Source organism: Ursus arctos, unplaced genomic scaffold, assembly GCF_023065955.2.
Source record: "Ursus arctos isolate Adak ecotype North America unplaced genomic scaffold, UrsArc2.0 scaffold_15, whole genome shotgun sequence".
In the NCBI taxonomy this organism is placed as follows: Eukaryota; Metazoa; Chordata; class Mammalia; order Carnivora; family Ursidae; genus Ursus; species Ursus arctos.
The window spans coordinates 32,803,765-32,811,402 of record NW_026622819.1 but is presented as its reverse complement, the minus strand read 5'-3'; the positions used below and the strand labels follow the sequence as shown (position 1 = coordinate 32,811,402).

At 47.4% G+C, this 7,638-nt stretch overlaps 1 long non-coding RNA gene across 1 annotated transcript; it reads left to right on the top strand.

Moving 5' to 3' along the window:
- The first annotated feature begins 493 nt into the window (after window positions 1-493).
- Window positions 494-3,980, top strand: LOC113260951 (uncharacterized). Its single transcript, XR_006410391.3, has 4 exons — window positions 494-685; window positions 777-886; window positions 1,984-2,124; window positions 3,382-3,980. It is a non-coding gene; the product is annotated as an uncharacterized LOC113260951 (long non-coding RNA).
- The last annotated feature ends 3,658 nt before the right edge of the window (window positions 3,981-7,638 follow it).

Below are 7,638 nucleotides of genomic sequence, written 5' to 3'. Positions count from 1 at the left end.
GGAGGCACTGTGATCCATTTGGCTAGGGCAATGTACATTTTTCACATGAAGGAATGAACTCATGTCTCCAGGCATCCTAAAAAAAAAATGAGTAAGACTGCTTAGTTGTACTTATGAGGAATACTCTGGGACTTGTGTCATTTTAGGGGTTCTACTGGGGCCGTCTGCATAACATAAAGTTTATGTTGACAACTTTCTATGCTTCCAAACTGTGGTAGAAAAACAAGCAGGAAAAAAATGCATTAAAATGTATGTGACCGGCCGCAGCAATATTTTGTCATTGGCCCACATTCTTGAACGTAATGTTCCACGAAATCTCTCTCTTATGAAATAAACAGCCACATCTGTTTCTTAGGTTTATTTAAAGATCCATGTTAAATTGTTTATCCTTAAAGAGATTCTTTCTTTGTCTTTAAAAAAGCTGACTGGCAGAAAATCCCTACCGGGCCAGCTAGTGATCCTTCCCTTTCAGTGCAGGGAGTCACAGCAGTTGACCTTTGGGTATGGGGGCAAAGGTGAGGGCTCCTCGGCCAGGCTTCCTGCTGCTGACTTCCTCACAGCCTCCAGTTCCTAAGCCGGCTGGTAGCTGCTGTGGGAGAGAGCTCTGAAATGCAGGACGCTGCCCTCATTGGGCAGATCACCCTGATGCAGTGTCCTGTTCACAGCGGACACCTGGCAAATATCTGTGAGTTGACTTGATGGGATGGAGTTACTGGCAGAAAACTACTGCTGAGAGGCGGGCACTCGCGGCGCTCCCTGTCTTGTGTTTTCTACAGAGCCCAAGCTCACAACACAAAGTGCCACTTGGATAAAAGCAGCAGTTGTCCGTATGGAAGCCATCTTGGTCTGCATGTCCTTGGGAGAAATCCTGAAGCCCAGCACGAAGGTAAACTTTTCCTCATGATAGCTGCAGGGTATTTGTAAGAGACCTTGAGTACCAGTCATGCCACCGTACGGCCCTGCACAGCTTAGACTGGTCCTTTGACAGTTAGAGGTAAACAGGACTTCACTTCCAGCCTCGCCTTTGGAATTGATGTCTTTCTTCCCCTCACACAGCACATGTTCTCTCTAGTTGTTGCCCTTCCCCCGTCAGGGCCTGCTGTAGGAGGGAACTTGCAACTCATGTACCCTAAGAACTTCAGGTTTAAATAGTCTCATGTGTTTTCGCATTTTAGGGAAGCTCAGTGGACAGAACTTCGGGTGAAGAAGGCTGCTTTTTGGCGGTAGTGCTGGGATAGGGGCCCTGAGGGGGAACTTCCTGGTACCCTTGGCACCCCTACTGGAGTCTCGTCCTCTAGGCCTCCTCCATCCTGTGGCAGCCTAGCTCTGGTTCAGGCATGCGGGCTTGGGGCATAGCTGACCCTTAGAACCGCTGCTAAAAGCCCCAGAGGAACAAACGTCCACTCAGCTACCACCATTTCGCGGGCTCCAGAGCATTTCATTTCACAATTCCATGTCGTTTCCTCTTCCCACAAGTTAACGAAGGCATCTGGCCGCAGAATGCGGAGTCAGCAGGAACGGTTCTGTTTACTCTTTGCTGCCTGGCGATGTCTCAAAGCTGACCGTGCTCTCAACCCCAGCTGTGTTTTGGAAGTTTTCCCAAACACAAGGAGCCTGCTAAAAGGCAGTCTTAGAATGGCATGGAATGCTCTACCAAGAGGCCTGAAGAAAGGCTGTTCAAATGAAAACACTGGGAGACCAGAAAAAAAATTCTTCTGTGTGGGGCACTTATATACCCAGAAATGAAACTTAATAAACAGCTAGTAACGAAACTATACCAAACATGAGAAAATCTGGATTGCAAAAATAGCAGTGCGGAATAAGCCCATTTTGGTAAAATACAGGCTGTGTAAAAGTATACGGAGTATGTTTTGTTTGCCTACTGTGTACCAGGCACTTAGCCAGGTGTTTTATACACAGTACTTTATTATATATAATTGACAAAAACCCGGGGAGGCCATTCTTATTATTCCCATTTTACAGGAGAGCTCATGGAGGTTCTGACTTGCTCAAACGACTAAAGACTCATCGATAATATGTAGGAAAAGTCCATAATCCGTTAGAACACCGTGAACCATTACTGTATAGATCTGCAAAGGTAAACCATTGGTGCTACATTGTAAGGTGAGTTGGTTGAGGATAGTGAGTGATTTTTATTTTCTTCATTTTGCTTATGTATATTTTCTAATTTCTCTCCAGTGCACATCTTTTTTAACAGAAATTTATTCCTTAAGTAAGAAACTTATACCAAATAGAGGCTTCCCTCACTATCTGAAAGCAGAACATTCCTGTGAAACCGTCCATAGCCAAAATATCATTAGGCGAAGAAGCAATTACCATTAATTTATATGGAAACAGTTTTGAGCATTCCCAGACCCCCCCAAATAACCTCTTCTAGACTTTTCTCATACTTTGTAACACATCCTACTAATGGATGCATAAAATTAATTTAAGATAAAGCAGCGATGCTCACAGACACAATTCAAAGGTCTAATGGCGCGATGCTGAGGTGTTCAGCGAAGCTCCCGGGGGAGGAACTCGGTGGCACCATTCCCGCCGCCTGGGATGTGTTGCCTCTGGAAGGCTCGCTGCAAAGCAACAATATGCTGCTGTCACAGTTTGCCTTTTTCCATAAAAGCAAAATTCTCTTTGGATTCCTTTTGGTTAACGAAAATAAGTACAAATGCAAGTCTCTTGTACAAGCGAAGAGGTATAAGGTAAACTTTCGAAAAGTGGGGGATACCTGTCCCAAACCGTGTATAGATGAATTAAAATATATTTAGTACGAAAGGATGGTTTTTAAAGTTTTAAGTAAATTCTTTTTATTCTGTTTGTGAAACTACAAAGACTTCAGTATGAGTTTGCTGGGGCTTCCATCACCAAGTAGCACAGGCCGGTGGCCAACCCTGCCAATACCTTGTTCTTGGACTTCTAGCTTCCAGAACTGTGGGAAAAGAGATTCCCATTGTTTAAGCCACCGGGCCTGGACGCTGAGGCTGCAGAAGTAAATCCGAGAGCCATGATCCCTGGTTTTAGTGCTAGAGGCAGATAATAAACAAATACAGAAATAAATAAGCACCTAGAAAGTCCAATTATGGTCCAAATATGCCTAAAGTCCAAATATGCCTTAAAATAAGACGAGGTGAGAGAGGAAGCTTGAAGCTTGAAGACACTGTACTGAATTATCGTACAGTGTCGGGGGTGAGAGCAGGGACTTTGGAGCCACCTCTTTCATTTACTACCTGTGTGACCTTAGGCACATTATTATGGTAAAAACAATCACATAATAGAAAATTTACCATCTTAACAGTCTTTAAGTGTACAGTTCAGTAGTGTTGAGTATGTCCACAGTGTCGTGACCTTCAACATATTTTTTTGCAGGAGTTTGCAGGATGGGAAGACTGCCTGGGCCCGAGGAAGACCGATCTCTTCGAATACTGTGAGAACCGGGGCTGAGGCAAGTGTAGCCTGATGGCTCAGGCTGAGGTCAGGGCCTCTACTCCTGGGGACCCAGATCTCAGAGCTCATGAGATGTTTCCTCTGGACACACTGCACCGCTGTGATCTCCAGCATGTTGCAAAGTGTGGCTGCTTAACTGTTTCATTTGAACAAATGAAGGAAGGAAGGAAAGGAGGACTACAGCCAGTTTTGCGGCTAAGCAATTTTTAGCATCTTATGTAGACCCAGCTTTTCTGGTGTCAGTACTGGACGAAATGGTAGTTCTTGTGTAATTACAAAATGACTAGTGTGCCTTCCCCAAAGGCTCAGGAATGCTGGTGAGATCGATTGCAAGCCTGCTTCCTGGAGCTTTCTTCAGGAAAAAAGAAAAAGAAACACATTGTTTTTCCTCCCTAGAGGCCTCTAGCTGCGAGGCATAAATTTTTTCTCATGTTTTCCAGAATACCTTACCCTTGGACTAAGATCAAGAAAACTCCAAACTTTTCTCAGAGCAAATGCAAATAAATTTTGAGTGCAGTCTTTAGCTCCGAGGAGCACTGTGTTTATTTTCACCGAAGTACATGCTTCCCTGGCCACAGGTCTGGGGGGCTGTAGCCGGGCACCGCCAGTGGAAACCCAGGAAGATGGGAGCCCCTGGAAATCCGCCAGAAAGTCAGTCATGCAGCTCTTTCCGCCCAGGCTGTTATGCCAAACTCACAAATGTCTTAAGTGAAACATGCTTTTCCAACACACAGAACCTTCTAAAGATTCTTGATTCTTCTTTATCAGCCCCTTCTCTACTTTTCATGGTGACTCTAAATTGCATTACTTTAGGGGAAAAAATGGACTCCTTTTTCTCAGGACAACAAACTACATATAATATGCATCTGTGGTCACCAAGATGGCAGGGCATGAGTTTCCAGTCTCACTTGAAAGAGAGGAGCGTAAATAGGAGTCCAGCTACAACCTTAGAACAACTCTTTATTTATTTATTTTTTTTTTAAAGATTTTATTTATTTATTCGACAGAGATAGAGACAGCCAGCGAGAGAGGGGACACAAGCAGGGGGAGTGGGAGAGGAAGAAGCAAGCTCATAGCAGAAGAGCCTGATGTGGGGCTCGATCCCAGAACGCCGGGATCACGCCCTGAGCCGAAGGCAGACGCTCAACCGCTGTGCCACCCAGGTGCCCCAAGAACAACTCTTTAAATTGAGTTTGGCCCTTAAACTATTCTGGCCCAGTGTTGTAAATGGCCCCTCCAAACTCCTTTTTGAGCTGTGCACCCACAAGAAGGGGACTGATGGCTGAAAAGGCAGCGACTGGCCTTTGGAGAAGCTCTTCCGAACTATCTAGGCTGCACCTGCCACTCTTACTGCCTTCCAATTCATTCCTCACTGTGCCCTAAGAGGATTTTGAAAATCCGAATCCGCTATGTTACTCACAAACTCCCACACGGTCTACATGGTCTGGCCTGGTCTGGCCCCTGTGCATGGCCCCTGTTTCTCCGCTGCCCCCTGGCCCAGCTACACAGGCTTCATTCAGTTCCTTCCGTCTGCATGTTCCCTCCCACCATAGGTCTTTGCTCATGTCTTCCATCTTCCTTCAACTTCACATGTGATTAACTCCTACATCTCATTTGGGTTGCAGCTCAATTGTTATTGCATCAGGGAAGCCTTCACCAACTCTATGAATCAGCTACTTTCCTGTTTTCTACCCTCTGTTACGTAGCACTCACTGACATTTGTTCTACCATTAGACCATACATGCCATAAGAGTAGGAATGGGTGTTCCTCGAGGTTTTCTTTTTCTTTTTATTTATTTTAAAGATTTTATTTATTTATTTGACAGAGACAGCCAGCGAGAGAGGGAACACAAGCAGGGGGAGTGGGAGAGGAAGAAGCAGGCTCCTAGCAGAGGAGCCTGATGTGGGGCTCGATCCCAGAGCACCGGGATCACGCCCTGAGCCGAAGGCAGACGCTTAATGACTGCGCCACCCAGGCGCCCCGAGGTTTTCTTTTTTAATATATATCCAATGCTTTGAACAATATCAGCATTTATATACTCAATAATTATTTGTTGATTTAATTAAAAAACACATCTTAGGGACAGTGACCAAGACACTACAAACACCATGTCTTCCCTTCCTGGGATTTCTTGGGATTTTTGTCATACTTTTAATTTTTATATCACTTTTAATAATACCCAGTTCCAATGTGTGTGTCTCTTCCCTGCACCACCAAGCAATTCCCTGATACCAGCTGAGTGTCCTACAATGTTACTCAATTTGACACTCAATGTTACTCAATTTGGAGACAGCATCAGATCTGGCAGGTGAAAGGCTCAGTCCCACAAGATGCCCATCCCCCATTCAGATGCCAATCACTAGTCCAGGTTGTCACCTGTGTGTCTCACCAACCGGCTGTAGGTTGGAAGTTCCAACGACCCCTGTCCTTGGGTTTGATTAATTTGCTAGAATGGTTCACGGAACCCAGAGAAACATTTTATTACTGGGTTGCCCATGTATTATGAAAGGATATAACTCGGAAACAGCCAGACAGAAGAGATGCACTGGGCAAGATACGGGGAAGCAGGCGGGACCTGCCACCCTCAGGGCCATGCAGGCCATCCAAGCAAGTGAAGGAGAGGACAGGGTACGAAGAGTTCACTGGACGCCGCATTTTCTCCTCTAGTCCTAGGTCTGCTTATAGTCCGATTCCTGGGGTGACGGTAGCTTGTTAGAATACTGTCTCACTTGATAAGTAAGAAAATATGTATTTATAGCTAATGCTACGTTACAATCTATGTTGAATCAGGGGCCTTTCAAAACTTGCCATTGCGACAGTAACGGTCCTATAGTAGCCAAAAGTTAAAGAAAAAGAAAGTTTATTACCTAGATAATTTCATAAAAACCTCTTGGCTGTATAATTCATCAAGAGAATTCCCTAGTTTTAAAGAATCTGGCCATGAAGTACAACAAAAATGTGAGAAGACTACCTTTCAAACGCGTCAGCGGTGCTCAAGGTGCGGACCGAACAGCTGGCTGCTCACCGAGCGGCACCGGGACGCAGACCGGGGCTCGCAGCGGGGGCCTGAGAGCAGCGCGCGCCCCCCGCAGCATACCGTCTACCTGCCGGTCGGGGAGTACAAGTTCGGGACAAGCGTGCCGAGATCCCCGCCGTACAAGAGACGGGAGGCTCATGAGGGGTGCCCGAGGGTCCCCTGAGGAAGGAGACCTCACAGCAGGCCGGCCGCGCCGTCGGACGCAGGCGGGGGTTCGAAAGAGCCACGACGCAGGCGCGGAGAGCCGTACTGCATCCGGCACCGCGCTAGGCGCGTAGTGTATTTTCTCCCTCGCTCCTCACAGCGGCTGTACGAAGCTGCCACGTAACAGAAGCCCCACCACAGCGGCAGAGGGACGTGGAGGCTTGTCTGTCCTCATGTGAGGAGTCCGGGAGCGGGCAGTCTGGGGCTGACGCGGGTGCTTGAGAAATCATCAAGCTTCCAGCTCTTTCGAGCTTCCTGTTCTGCCGGCTGAGGGGTGGTTCCTATGCCCTTGGTATAAAGTGGCTGATCCACTCCAGGCATTACGGTGGCACCCGGCAGAAAGCTAAAGAAAACCACAAGTGTCCATCCGTGGAAAGAAAAACTTCCAGAGGGGTTCCCAGCAGACTTCAGACTTCCACTCCACCCCGTTGGCTAGAACTGTGTGTGTAGACCTCCCAGTGGCAGGACTGGCTGAGAAATGGAGGCTTTTTTATTTTTATTGTGTAGCCTGAGCACAGAGCTGCCTAAGAACTTCAGAGCTGTGTGCTGAGGGAGAAGGAGGAGTGTGGGACCGGCAGGCAGCCGCGGATCCACAGAGAGTAGTTACTCTCGTTCTACAGGGAAAACCTAGGCATTAAGTGTTAGGTAACTTGCCCTGGGCCATGTAGTTAATAAGTAGAAAAACTGGACACCCGCAGAAGCAATCTGATCGCACAGCCCGAACTTCTAAGCCCGAGCTGGGATCTGAACTGGAGAGCAGGGGGAAAGGCCGTGGGGGCCAGGGGATGGTGTTGACAAAGGTGCAGAGGGGGCCGCCCGCTGCAAGTGAGGCCCTCAGGCTGGCCCCGGGGAGCCGCCCCGAGGCGGTGTGCGGGGAGATAAGGTGGGATCAGTGGTCTGGGCTCCTTTCATTGGCCAGTGAAGCTCAGGGTCATGA